This window comes from Schistocerca americana, chromosome 5 (genome assembly GCF_021461395.2).
Source record: "Schistocerca americana isolate TAMUIC-IGC-003095 chromosome 5, iqSchAmer2.1, whole genome shotgun sequence".
Taxonomy (NCBI): domain Eukaryota; kingdom Metazoa; phylum Arthropoda; class Insecta; order Orthoptera; family Acrididae; genus Schistocerca; species Schistocerca americana.
In genome coordinates, this window is record NC_060123.1 from 621,221,208 (window position 1) to 621,236,387 (window position 15,180).

Here is a 15,180-nt window from a genome sequence, read left to right on the forward strand (position 1 = left end):
CTCCTCGCCTGCGCCCGTCAATACCGACATTGGGCAGTGATGACTGGAACATCTTGCATGGTCGGGCGAGTCTTGTTTCAAATAGTATCGAGTGGATGGACTTGTACGCCTGTACATGTATGAAGACATGACTCCATGAACCCTGCATGTCAGCAGGAGACCATCGAAGCTGATATAGACTCTGTAATAGTATGGACGTGTGCAAGTGATATGAGACCCCTAATAAGTTTAGATACAACTCTGACAGGTGAAACGCACATAAGCATCCTGTCTGATAACTTCCATCCATTCACGTCCGTTGTGCATTCTGACGGACTTTCACAATTATTAAAGGACAATGCGACATCCCACACTCTTCCGAGTTTAAATACTTCCGCTAGCCACCAGATTCCTCAGCTATGATCATTATTCAGCGTATCTCGGATGCCTTGCCTGTTCAGAAGAGATCTCCACACCCTGTAGGATGGGGCCCCTCCACACCGACACCTACGTGATGACCAAACCAAAATTTCTACTGACACCTCCGTGTAGCATGTTATTTTCCAAATCGTGAGTCACAGGACGCGGGCTGTGATGTTGTCCATGCGTTTGGGTAGGATTACCCATTGACATGGTCCATCAAGTGACAGAAAGTGGAAGAAAGCGCAAGAAGGGTAGCGGTTTGTGAGGGCAGAGGGAAAAAATTACAAGACAAGCACCATGGGAGAAAACCTCTGCGACTGTAGAACAGGTAGTAAGATCAGTAGCGGCAAGCTAGCTGCGACAGTACATGCAAGGTGTGGTTATGTTAGTGTGAGGTATAGTGCATCTTTGCCTTTGTCGTTGCGAGTACTCGCTGTAGGGCTCGCTACAGCTGCTGCGTCCCTGTAACAGTTAAGGGTCGTCATACATTAGTGGGCGATCTGTCATAGATCAGCTCACAGTGTAGGGTGTGTGTCTGGCTGGTTTGCGTTCTGTGTACAGTACGGTTACCCTACGATTGCCTGTTTTTCGGCGGCTCGAGCATCTAGGGTTGCCAGTCGTAGCTGTGTTGCAGTGGCTCGCCAGTACTGTCGTGTTAGTGTGCTATGGAACATAGACGTTTAGTTTCTTGCTAAAATTGTCTTTGGTCTACTATGTTTGCATCTATGGTTGTGGTCGTAGTCACCCAGAGAAAAGATAAACAGGTTACACGAGTGTCTCGTGTTTCTGTACAGTCGTGTGTAGAGTTTTTGGAATACCTGCAAGATGGTATCTAGCCGATATTCCCTGTGAAGATCCGCGGTGCGTGTGTAGCGCGGAACGTTGCTTGTGATTCTGAGTACTTTGTTCTGTATGAGCTGCAGACGGCGCAGGCGTGTGGGCGCAGTGTATCCCTAGACGGGAGCAGTATACGTCATCAGAGGTCTGTTAAGTGTGATATACATGGACTTGGACATCCTCCTATTCAGTGTGCTACGCCTGTTAAGCATAGGGAAGAGTTGTTTGATTCTCGTGTTCGCTTTGTTGGTCACGTGCTGAATGTGGTCCCCCCAGAGTAGTTTCCGATCCAGTCAGACACCGAGGTATTTGACCTTCTCGCGGAAACGTATTGGGCGTGCACGTAGAGTTATTGGGTTGCAGTGTTGGTGTTTGCGCAGTAGTTTTGGTCTTCTAGTGGACAAAACGGCTTCGGAATTGTCGAAGTTTACTCTAACACGTCATTTCACCAGCCAAGACTCCACCGCTCTGAGTGCAGTCTGTAGTCGTGTGTTAATGTTAGACGGCTTCCAATCTTACGCGAGGATGGCAGTGACATCCGCGTAGATTGCTACCGTCGTGTTGCGTGTAGCTGGGAGGTCATTAATGTAGAGATTTAAAGAGTGAGGGCCCTAGGAAGCTTGCTTGGGGTACTCCTGCCTGGATACCATGTCGGGTCGACTGTTTGCCCTGCACGTCGGTGTTGAAACTCCTGTCCGTGAGATATGAGTGTATGAGACGTACGAGCCCGTCGGGGAACCCAGCGTCACTGAGTTCGCGTATTAGGCTGTTGTGCCACAGACGATCGAAGGCTTTTTGATGTCCAGGAACACCTCCCCAGTTGCTTTCTTTGTGTTGTATCCGTGTGTTATGTATTCAACGACGCGGAGGAGTTGTTGCCCCTCGTGCTCTAACGGATTTATGGACAGCCCGGCGGAACTGATGTTGTCAGTTCCCTCCAGCACTAATTCAGACATTTGTCGAGCCATGCCCTGTCATGTTGAGGCAGTTCCGCGTGCTCGTGGGGTCCCTGCACGATATTAGGCAGGTGTTTCAGTTTCTTTGGCTCTTCAGTCTACTTCTTCAGCATCTTAAATTCTCTTGTAAAGTAATCGAATGTTTTCATGGCTACATTATCTTTACGTTAATGTACAATCTTTGGTTTAATTCTTCTGTAGTTGATGTAAATGTTTATGCAGGTGATGAGCATAAACAATTATGCAGTTTTCCAAGTCCAAACGATTTCTAATGATACATTGTATACGGAATTGAAGACGCTGCTAAACTGCGTTTGGTACGCCTAGCAACCAAAGCAACGTTGAACAGGTGTCGAGGATACACATTACACATAATCCTCATTGCACATGTTTCTGTAAGGAATAAATAACACCTGTAAAAGGTCCCCGAAGTGTTATCAACATTATAGTAACTGAGAGCAATATTCAAGCAAACAAACTTCCCAGTATTTTAAGCATTGATATGAACAAATATATATTTATTTATTCATTCACGTATTCTTCCATGTATACAATTTTCTTACGCTCATACATATTACGCAAGAGATAACTTGTACTACAAAAATTGTTTTGCTGTGTTTCTTCGTATGTCTCAACATTGTAATGTACATAGTACGGACACCGGTTGTTGATTTCAAAAAACTACAACGTGCTAAACCTGTGCCATCTGCACGGAAAGCTGATTCCTGACCTCAACTATGAGTGGAGTGTTGAACTCGGGGCAATGGCAAGATATTAATACTATGCGCTATGGTCTTTTTACCAGAAAACATTGTATTGTGAACGTGTACTGTAATGATAGGGTCTCGTTGTGGATTCCTTTCGTTACTAGACCCTACGCGGATATTGAGGTCTCTGACTTTAATTCTGTTGTCTGATTTACTTATCAAATGCACTGTCTGATCAAAGGTGTTCGGCCACTCCTATGTAATGCGGGACTGACCATCAGATGTAACAAGAGGTGGTGTCGCAAGTATAGAGGTAGGCGGGAAGTACTGTGTTGTTAGCAGAGAAGTGGCAACAGCAGAATAGGTCAGCCTGGAGAGCTCAGTGACTGGGGCTGTTCACTGGATGTCAACTGAGTTACCAAACCCATCAGAGACATTTCTACCCTTCTAAAGCTGCACAAGACGACTGTTCGTTGCGTTAATGCGAAATGGAATTGCCACGCAACGAACACAGATAAGCTAAGACCAGCCAGACCCCATTTACTGACAGACACGGACCGTCTAAATGTCGCAGAGGGTGGTCGTTAATGGTCGCTTGAAATCAGCAGTAGAAGTCACTCATGAGTTCCAAAGTGGTAACAGCAGTCCAACTAGCACAAGGATTTTACGTAGGGAGTTAAAAAGAATGGGGCTCAATTGGCATGCATCTCTTGGTAAGCTACAGATTTTTTGCAGTGACACTTGAAGTAATCTAAAAAGCGGCGCCATTGGACAGTGGATGACTGGAAACGAATGATTTAGAGTGATGAACCACGCTAAACGCTGGTGGAAATCCGATGGAGCTTGAGAAGAATATTGTTAGCCATCATGTATGGTGCCAACAGTGAAATACTGAGGACGTGAGGCTATGATGCTTCAGAAAATGCTGAATGTGGTGTGAAAGGAAATGTTCACACGTGGAGGCAGTATGTACTCCTTACAGGAGGGAATCATTTCGTAGATGGTGATTGTTTTTGTCAGAAAAATGGTGTACTCTGTCTTAAAGTAGCGTCTGTGAGGAAACTGTCGACAATACCGTAGGGAATATGGACTACCTGCCCAGAATTTCAACCTAAAAGAAATTGAACACATTTGTGATGGGTCAGAACGTTGACTCCACTCCAGACTCCTGCGTCCAACATTAAAACCTTCTCTGGTTTTGTATCTTGAGGAGGAAGGAAGAGAAGAAAGCTAATTTGCTTTTGACCGGCAAGTTTCTGTCTCTGATCAGTACCGATTACAAAGCATCAGTCGTCCGAAATTCCACATTCTCGTTTATCACACGAAATTCTACCAACCATGGATGGGTGGCAACGGGCAGATTCCATATTCCTAGGTCCCAGGAAAGTGTTCGACAATGCGTCCTACTTCAGGTTGTGGGCAAAGGACTCAACATACTGGTGGGACACCCAGATATGTGAATGCGCGGAAGACTTTTAAAATAATAGGACTGAGTACATCGTCCTCGATGGTGAGTGTTCATCGGAGACACAGTGCGGTTCCAGACTGAAGCGCCTAGAACCGTTCCGCCCCATCGGCCGGCAGATGTGATTCAATAACTACCGTCCAGTGTACCTAACAAACGTTTGTTGAAGAACTTTAGAAAATATTCTGAGTCTAAACGGAAAGAGGTATCTCGAACACGATGACCTTCTGCTTGCAAACCAGCATTGAATCTAAAACATCGATCATGTGAAACCCAAAGCGCGTTTATGTCACTGAAAGCTTAGGAAAGTCATATAGATGCAGTATTCCTCGATTTAAGAAAAGCATTTGATTTAGTGCGACAGCTACGCTTATTGCGAAGAGCAATCGCTTGGGGTATCGTGCAAAATTTGTGACTGTATTAGTTGGTAGGGAGGAGGCAGCCGGTTTTCTTGGGTGAAGCGTCATCGACGGATATAGACGTAACTTCGAGTGTGCCCCAGGTGAGTACGATGGGACCCTTGACAGTCATGATGTAAATAGTTACCTCACGAACAATATTAACAGCAATCTCAGACTTTTCACAGATGATGCAAATGCTAATCTATATTAAAGTATTGTCCAAAAAAAAAAACAGCTACAAAAATATTCAGTAAAGTTTTGCTACGATTTCGTAATGATGCAAATACTGGCAACTTCCTTTAAGTGTTCAAAAGTGTAAAATGTTGCACTTCATATAGTGCGATAAAAATAGTATTGTATGGCTACATTTTAATCAAGTCTCAGCTAGAATTGGTTATCTCACACAGACACTTGGGTGTAGCACTTTGTTGACATATGTAATCGAACAGTCATAAAGCAAGTGGCAGACTTCCATTTATTGGCAGAATAATAGGGTAATGTAATATATCTACAGACAAAATGGCCAGAAAATCACTCATGCAACCAACCTTATAATATTGCTCAACTGTGTTAGACTCGTATAAAATACAAGACACGTGCAAAATACAAGACGCGTACAAATTACAGAGTGTGCTAAAAAAACATTTACAAGCTTTAGGGCCAAGTATCTTACACCAAACTAAGAAAAAAAAGTCTAGTAAGTGTACGCTCTTAATGCTTAACTTTAGAGCCATTAGCACTTGTTCAGTAGGAGACATGTGTTTCACATTAGCGAATATGAATAAGTATTCATTGTCATGCATTTTAGACCCCATATTTACGGTAAACTTTTTTTCTTTGTATGGTCCTTACTACCTATTCCCAAAGTACGGAAAGCAGCGTTCTTGAAGTAGAAGAGATCTGTTTCATAGTATCGAAGATGAACGAGTGCTCATAGATCGTAAGGTATGCATTTTAAGGCCCATGTTTGCCAGACATTTTTTTCATGTTTTTCACTTAAAACTTGTCGATGTTTTTTTGGGAGGCCATGTATAATTAATAGGGAATACTTATCGTATAGAGAGGACGGCAGCACGAATGGTTAAAGGCTTGTTTGACCAGTATGAGAGTGTTACAGGTAAGTTGAAGAATCTGAACTTGCAGGAACTGTAGACTGACGCAGACTATCGACCGAAAGCCAGTTTACAAAGTCTCAAGAACGGGATTTAATTGATGAAGTTAGGACAATACTAGAACCCTCTGTGCATCGCTCCCAAGGGGACTGAGAGGATTGGATTAGCTTAATTAAAACATATATAGTCATTTAAACATTCATTCTTGCTCTGCTCATTCTGTGAATTGAACAGTAAGAAAACTCGATAACTGCTACAATGATAAGTACCCTGTGTCTTGCATTTCACCCTGTTTTGTTGAGCACGGATACAGAAGTGGAGGTTAATTTATTACATGTTGCCCAAGTGTAAACATCTTTTATGACAGCCATGCTTTATCCTTAAAAAGGACCTCGTCCTCCTACCCATGAAACAGGTGATTGTCCCTTACCCACCTTCTGTGCACTCAGCAATTTGCTCCACGAATATCCTGTTGTCCGCATTTTAAGGCGCGTAACATACCTGGTCTAAGCCCATGTCCCAACACACGACACTGAAATGTCTATCTGATCGTCAGCCATCAGCTCCTTTATAACTCAATTTTAACTCGCCGCAGAGACAGACGAGGCCCATCAAGTCCTTGTAACAACTAAAGTAAATGCACCTTGGTGTTATTAGTTAGGGAAGCTGTCTCGTTGAGATCGCCACACGCGTCTTATATCCTATATTTACTCTTGTCAAGCTGCTCTCTTCCTCACCCACTACCACCTCCCTGATCGTCTTTCATGAAGTACTTACAAAAAGGCCCTCAAACGCCTGTCAATGATTCAGCGCAGAACTCGGCTTTAAAATGCTCGTGACCTGATAGTCTTCCCCTAATTTCTCCAGTAAATGAGGGTATGCCATTGTGCCATGACCATCACTCATCAGCCGTACCCTTCTTTCTAACGTTAGTGATATTTTGCTACTTACTGGCAGAATGAGATGGACATACCCTACTACTACACCTTGACGATCCTCTCCCCTCAATCCTGGCAGCTGGAAATCATTGCTTGTAGCCACAAGAAAAAGTTAGGCCGTGTCCTTCTCTTCACAGCTCCCCTATCGACTGCCGGTAGCCAAACCGTACCCCCCATCCCCTCGCCGCAACTGCCATTGTTCAACTACACCAGTTATTTCTTCACTACCGCAAACTGTGCCAGAAGGGCACATATCCGACTTTCCTGCTCCTCTGTCATTCTGTTCCCACTGTATAATTATTTGCAGTTCCAAGGAAGGGGCACACTGACGTCCAAGAAGTATTTCTCATTACGTTAGTACAAAGTATTGAAACGAAGTGCTGCAACCCTCACCATAAGTCACCCTCTATTCACCTTCCTACGGCAACTCCCATAGTTCCCACTAATGGTCAAATAAAATAAATACGTTGCTGTTGTGCTCTTCATTCGGAAGATGTAGCTCTCCATGATGCTACAGAAGTCTATATCCTTTTGAGTCTGCCTACTGTATTCATGTCTAGGTCACCTTCTACGATTTTTAAAGAACTAGGTTGGTGTTTTACAGATGGCACAGAATGTGTCCTATCAACGGATGACTTCTTATGGTCAGGTTGTGCCACAAACTTCCTTTCCTGCCAGTTCTATTCAGTACCTCCTCATTAGGTGCATGATCTTCAGTATTTCTACTGTCTTCTTGTCTAAACTATTCATCGTTGAATGTTTCACTTCCGTACATGCCTAAACTAGCTTCAAATACTGTCCGAAAAGACTTCCTAATACTTAAATCTACATTTAATGTTAAGGAATTTCTCTTCTTCAGAAACGCTTTCCTTTCCATTGCTACTCTGCGTTTGATACACCCTATGTTTCTGTCATCATCAGTTATTTTGTTACCAAATAACAAAACTCACCTTCTACTTTAAATATCTCGTTACCTAACCCACTTCCCTTCTTATTACCGGATTTAACTGGAATATATTCCATTATCTTTGTTTTGCTTTCTAGACGTTCATCTTTTATCTTCCTTTCGAGACATTGTCCATTCTGTTGATCTGCTCTTGCAAGTTCTCTGCTCGCTCTGGCATTATTATAGTGTCATTAGCAAACCTCAAAGTTTCTATTTCTTCTCTTAGGAATTCAATTCATACTCCAAGATTTTCTTTGGCTTCCTTTGCTGATTGCTCAATGTACAGATTGAATGACATTGGAGGTAGGCTACAACCTGGTCTCACTCCCTTCTGAGATATTGCTTCTCTTTCATGCAATAGCCTTTTCGGTCCCAGCATCTTACCCCTAGTATCTTCATAATTTAAAAAGGGTATTCCAGTCAAAAACTAAGTGTAGCTTATCCCAGATACACTGCTGTCCAAAATTAAAGCTATAAACTAAAATATTGAAAGGTTGAATTTATTTTAGCACAGAACAGTGTAAACAGGTGATACGAAAGTAGAAAGAATGTAAAGAATGCATAACGAAAACAACTTCAACAGCAGACAAAAATCTTCTTCGTTTTTTGCAACTTAAAAGATTTGCACACACATTCCTACAAATGTGCTCACTGTAGGGCGTGGCACTAACAGAGGCATTACAACGACGGGGCATGCTGTGAATGACGTCATCAATTCCATGTTGGGGCAATAATGCCCTTTATTCCTGCAGAGCTGTTCTCAAGACTTGGAGAGTGGTTTATGAATGCTGATACAATGCAACTAGTCTTCCTACTGCATCCCAGACACGCTCTATGTGATTAAAATTGAGAGAGTGAACAGGCCACGCCATGGATGCAATATCTTCCCTTTCCAAGAAAACATCAACCACCTGTGCCCTAGGAGGTCGAGCATTGTTGTCCATCAATACGAACTCTGTGCCGACGGTACCTCGCAACAGCTACACTTGAGGTCCCAAGATCTCGTCACGATACCTCACAGCAGTTATACGTTCCCGATTCACATGTAAAGTTTCATGAACACGTGTTCTATTGGTCAACATAATCACTGCCCACACCATTAGGGATCCATCTCCCTATCGGTCGCTTTCCACAATGCTTGGGTCCAGAAACTGTTTTCCACATTCCCTCCAGATGAGAACCCGTCAAGAATCACTCTCCAGACCATATCGGGACACATCTGTGAAAATAACATTGGCCCACTGTTCGACTGTCCAGGTCGCATTTTGACTCCACTCTGGACGTTCTCTTCTGTGAACACACGTCAGATGTACACATACAGCAAGTCTCCGACAGTTACCACTCTGCCAAAGCCTTCTGTACACCTTTTGCCTTGAAACAACACGTTCAGCGGAAGCTTCCAGGTCAGAAGCCAGTTGCCAAGCAGTGCAAGGGGCTACCGTTGTGCCCTTGCAGCCAAATAACGGTCCTCTCTTTCTGCTGCCAGATGTCGTCGATCCAGCCCTGGTCTTCAGGATACAGTTTCGGTCTTTATTAACCGTCGCCACATCCGAGAAATAACAATACGATTCACGTGAAGCCATTGGATCACACCATTTTGCGACTGTTCTTCTTTCATTCTTGATGTGGGCCTCCACCACAGAGTCTGGTAGGAGTATTCTCTGTGTAATATTGCACCCTCTGTGAGTGTCTACACAGCTATTATCGACGCGAGACTATCCGTCAAACACTACACCGTTTGATAGATGCCCTGATGTCATCACTGGCTTGGTTGTCCGTTGACCGGAATGCCATCTTCAGTGCAGAACGCGATCGTACGGATATCTATTGGCAGTTTGTATGGTTATATCTGGAATTAGAAACGGGATGGGGAAATAGCGATTTGTTGCTTTAATTTTGGACACCAGTGGACGTAAATTGACGGAATATTTTGAGATGAATTAAATGTTTTATGCTATCAAAGAAATTTGTCTTGCAAGAACATGTCAAGTTCGCTACGAGAGCGATTTTAGTGACATCAGACGTACGTACCGAGACAAAACGTTACACAAAAGTCGTTCCTAACAGAAATTCGTAACACCACGGGGTGTCTCCTAACTGAGACGCTGAGATATCAAATTTTCACCTGCGTGAAATAAAAAAAAACAAAACAAAACGTAGCTTGAGTATTCACAGAAAGAAGTATATGAAAAATTTGCGCGAATGTGCACAGTTAGTTTCGAGCAGGAATGCAGTATGTCAACAAATGTAAGACCTAGACAGCGCAAATCGGAAACTCTTTGTACAGTTAAGCCTTTAGTATAATGATCATTAAATACACTAAAACGTATTCACAATGTGAAACAAATAAAGAAATGTAAAAATACGATAAAGAACTTATGTTTAGATAAGCACGACAATCATGAATATCACTTTGCGGCCATCATATATATATATAGAGCAAGTGTTGCTGGATGATTCGCCGTATTTCCACGTACTGTCTTTTCCTCAAGCTCTGGAGGTACTGTCGAAGCTACATGTTCCCTAAGGAATCGCTTAAACTGTTTTCTTTCCTACCTAAAATAATCGTTATTAATATAGAGCAGTGCACAATTAATCATATAGCTTAATTTAAGATAGATCATTTCCCACATCCGAAATCATCTCTTTCGTAACGTATTTCAGTAACAGTCTGTTATTGTCAGTGTATGTACCTAACGTTGCTTTCGAGCCCATTCTTATTTTCGAGTCTGAGAGTCGTGACGACCTTCTCTACATCAACACTCATATTATAACTTTCATGCAGACTTCATTGGTGTTTCAACGAAGCTCAAGGACGGCTCCTATAGGATATAATTTTCTCCTACGCACCTACTAATGGTATTTATGTCCTCCACAGGTATATTGGCGTTCTTTGAGGACTTCGTAAGTGCCTTAAAGAATCTAACGAGGGCTGGATGATGATGGGGCCACCTACATGGAGTTCGCTTGGAGCCACATCAGTGTGCGAGCTTTGTCAACACGTGGAAGGCTATAAGTCCGTTACTCTTCTAAAAGTCTCTAAGATGAACTTCTGAAATTGTTATAGAATAAATTACAGCATTTGTATCCCTATCGCCGATTTATTTTTACTGTCCTTTCGTTAATCATATAACGTTCTTCTTCTTAAGCTAACTAGGTATGGAGACCATCTTATGTCGTGACATGTGTCGAATAAAGTAGCTGTGAGGAAGAGGTTGAGCAGTGTCACTGAAGTATCCGTAATACGCGTCGAATGCAGGCGTGTGCGATATTTCGCTCGCAATGTGCACTTTGACCAACGGAGGAGTTATTTATCCTTAGTAATAAGAATAGCATGACAGCTGGGTATTGTAACGTCAAAAATGCCAAGATTTATAGTTAACCGAAAAATAGCTTTTTATTCCACGCTGCTTCTGGAAGCCATTAATTATTGGGGAATTGCTGTGTTTTAGTATTTTCAAACCAACATTTTGTAAATGAAGAATGTAGCAAAGGTTTCAGCAGGGAGGGACCTGAGGTTGATATTTCATACATCAGGGCGCAGAAATTCTAATTTTTTATGTCGTGAAGATGCAGATAAGGAAACGTTTACTTTTAAAAAATATTAAATCGTACTTTGTATATGAATAAAAACCTGAACGTGAAATTCTGTGACGTATCTTTTTGAACTCTAAACAGCAGTTGGGTGTATTTGGTCACTGTGAACAATGAGAACACATTCACACTGAGAACCATGATTTAGTTGTGTAATGAGTAATATTTCTGACTTGTGGGTCACCTAATCAAGGAAACGTAGGTCGACCCCCAAGGGATCTTAAAATTTAAGTCAGATATGAGTATAACAAATTTTCATTTTCTCCTAGTGATGCACACAATTCACATAAAATAGCAGTAGACGCTACATAATATTACGTAAACACTGTCGGAGAGGAGGGGGGGGGGGGGGGGGGGGGGGGGAATACCAAATTGTACAGAACATTGTACGGAGAAAACCCAAGAAAATTTTCTCATCTGGGCAGTTCATGAATTCGAAGTTAACTAGACAAAAAGAACCTAAAACTATAACGTCGATTTGCATTGGGGTTTTGAAACATATACTGTATTAAAACATTATCTCGAACAAAACGATTTATTGACACACCGTCAGCACGGATTCAGAAAACATCGTTCTTGTGAAACACAATTACCTTTTTATACTCATGAAGTAATGAGTGCTATCGACATGGGATGTCAAATTAATTCCATATTTTTAGATTTCGAGAAGGCCCCTCGACACCGTTCCTTTCAGTGTCTTCTAACCAAACTGCGTGCCTCTGGAATATCGCCTCATTTGTGTGATTGGATTCGTGATTTCCTGTCATAAACGTCAGACTTCGTAGTAATAGATGGAAAGTCATCGAGTAAAACATAAGTTATATTCGGCGTTCCCTAAGGAAGGGCTATAGGCCCTCTATTGTTCCTGATCTACATCAACGACATAGGAGACAATCTGAGTAGCCGTCTTAGATTGTTTGCAGATGATGTTGTCATTTACCGTCTTGTAAAGACATCAGATGATCAAAGCGACTTGCAAAATGATATAGATAAGATATCTGTCTGGTGCGAAAAGTGGCAATTGATCCTGAATGAAGAAAACTGTGATTTAATTCACCTGATCACTAAAAGAAATCCGTTAAATTTGGATTACGCGACAGGTCACAAAAATCTGAAGGCTGTAAGATCTACTGCCGCGCGGGATTAGCTGAGTGGAGGTTCGAGTCCTCCCTCGGGCAGGGGTGTGTGTGTAAGCTTAGGGACTGATGACCTTAGCAGTTAAGACTTCACACACATTTGAACATTTGTAAGACCTAAATACTTAGGGATTACAGTAACATATAAGCTAAGTGGTGCCGACCACATAGATAATGTGGGTAGAGGAAACCACCGACTGCGCTTCATTGGCAGAACACTTAGAAGGTGCTACAGGTCTACTAAATAGACTGCTTACACCACGCTTATCCACCATATTCTGGAATACAGCTGTGTGGTGTGGGATCCGCATCAGGTGGGACTGACGGATGACGTCGAAAAAGTACAAAGAAGGGCGGATCGTTTTCTATTATCGCGAATTAGGGGACGTAGTGCCACTGACAAGGTACGTGAATTGGAATGGCAACCATTAAAACGAAGGCGTTTTTCGTTGCGACGGAATCTCATGAAATTTCAATCATCACTTTTCTCCACGGATTGCGAAAACATTCCATTATCACGCACCTACATAGGGAGAAATGATCACCACGATAAAATTAGAGAAATCAGGGCTCGCACAGAAAAATTTAAGTGCTCGTTTTTCCCGCGCGCCTTTCGAGAGTGCGACGGGTGAGAGACAGTTTGGAGGTGGTTCATTGAACCCTCTGCCGGGCACTTTATTGTGAATAGCAGAGTAATCACGTTGATGCTGATGTAGACAATTACAAGTTATGTGGCACAGCAACTACGTAGCAAGCTCCCCAGAACACGGATCGTGCTGTCGTAAGTGCGGCACCTACATTTCCCAAAAATCATCTATGGTAGCCGGCCGGAGTGGCCGAGTTGTTCTAAACGCTTCAGTCTAGAACCGCGCGACTGCTACGGTCGCAGGTTCGAATCCTGCCTCGGGCATGGATGTGTGTGATGTCCTTAGGTTAGTTAGGTTTAAGTAGTTCTAAGTTCTATGGGACTGATGACCCATAGTGCTCAGAGCCATTTGAACCATCAGCTATGGCACAGCAGTCATCACTGGACGGGATGAACAGTGCGGAAACTTTCTTCTCCACCCTAAACTCCGAAGATCCAAAATTAAAAAAAAAAAAAGATCCCACATGGAAGGTACAAATCAATACTGTAGCCATTGCGACAAACTAGGATATCGTTTATTTCACGAAAAATTAGTGGAATGGAGCAGAAACTTCCTACTCCTGGTGTAAAACACGTACAAGGCAAACAAGAGATTGGTGCTCGCATGGAGCAGTGTCTCATCGATGGGTCAGCCTATTTGCACCAGTCAAGTCATGGGGGCGTTTCTTTGACTGGATGCACCAAAGAGTTAGAACAAGAGCGATCTAGTTTGTCTCGCTGCTTGGGCAACGTGACAACATCCCGTCGTTCGATGTCTGTACAGAAAAGACAGAAATGTCTCGCTTAATTATTTTCTGGGGATTCCAGTGGCAATATGGCCCTCTCTGCCGTCAGGACAACAGGCGCCGTGTCTATCAAACAAAAGCATTGAGTGAGTCGATGCCCACTTCCACGCAATCACTCAACTCCTTCAAAACTCTCACTCCTCCGGATTAGACTAACTGACTGCCTTCTGCCAACAAACGCGAATTAGAGACACGCTAGGAGCGCACTTTCCCAGTGAGAGAAACGTAAATCTCTTCTCCCTAAACATGCAGTAGTGACAGAAAATGGAAACAGTATGATATAGCAATAGCTGACGGTCATGTCACAGATGCAAAGGCAAGTAGATGCATAACATGTTACATGCAGACATGAGGAAATCCGCTCTTAGTACAATTAAAATGCTGCAAACAATGAAGGATTAATGCCGTCAGAGTGAAGGACACTTTCAATTTCACTAAACATAGTCTCTTCTCAATGGTGTTTAACTTTCAATTTCACTAAACATAGTCTCTTCTCAATGGTGTTTAACTTTCAATTTCACTAAACATAGTCTCTTCTCAATGGTGTTTAACTTTTTCCTCTTCCAAGTAGTGAGCTGACTTACTCAGCCAGTTAAAGGGAGATGTACAGACGCATACTGGCAATAGCTTGGTGCAAATGTAAAGTTATGTATACAGAGAAATCACAGCATAATTATTTGAAAAATTACTTAACAATATCCACATATGGTTAGTACATTTGCTTAAGGAATCTTATCACGTCAAGTATAGCCAAAATAGAATATAAAAGAGCGGACTCAAATGAGATTGGAGAGCAGCCTCTTGGAGGTAAAGATGGTCTATGCAACCACGAATGTAGCTCCAAAAATCACATATGTACGTTATTAACTCGTTTAGAACGAGTAACGGCTTGTTTTATTTGAGAATATCCATTATACTATAGACGAGAAGAACTTGTTGGATTCGGAAACTTCAGTACGAGACATGAAGTTATAAAGTTTAATATAGCCTCCTAGTCATGGTGTAATTTGCCATTTTTAGTCATTGCAATAGGTGAATATAACGGTGATTACAGAATAAAGTGCATGAGTGAGTACTGGGTGAACTCCAGACAATAGGCTTTGTTATCTGACATTTTCCAGCATGGCCAATCACAAAATACGTAGAATGAAATGATCATATGCAATCGTGGAAGACATTCACTCGGAAAGTTTCCGGCTGTTAAATTATAACCAGTCATGTATGCTTTTTGTCTCACCGTGAGTCGATAGAAGCG

At 42.5% G+C, this 15,180-nt stretch overlaps 1 long non-coding RNA gene across 1 annotated transcript in view; it reads left to right on the top strand.

Annotated features, from left to right (window-relative positions):
- The window catches only part of LOC124615347, a 48,517-nt gene extending 37,660 nt beyond the window's left edge, over window positions 1–10,857 (top strand). The window contains exon 3 of the long non-coding RNA XR_006979780.1: window positions 10,643–10,857. This is a non-coding gene — a long non-coding RNA (uncharacterized LOC124615347). The remainder of the gene's footprint in view (window positions 1–10,642) is intronic.
- Window positions 10,858–15,180: the final 4,323 nt, after the last annotated feature.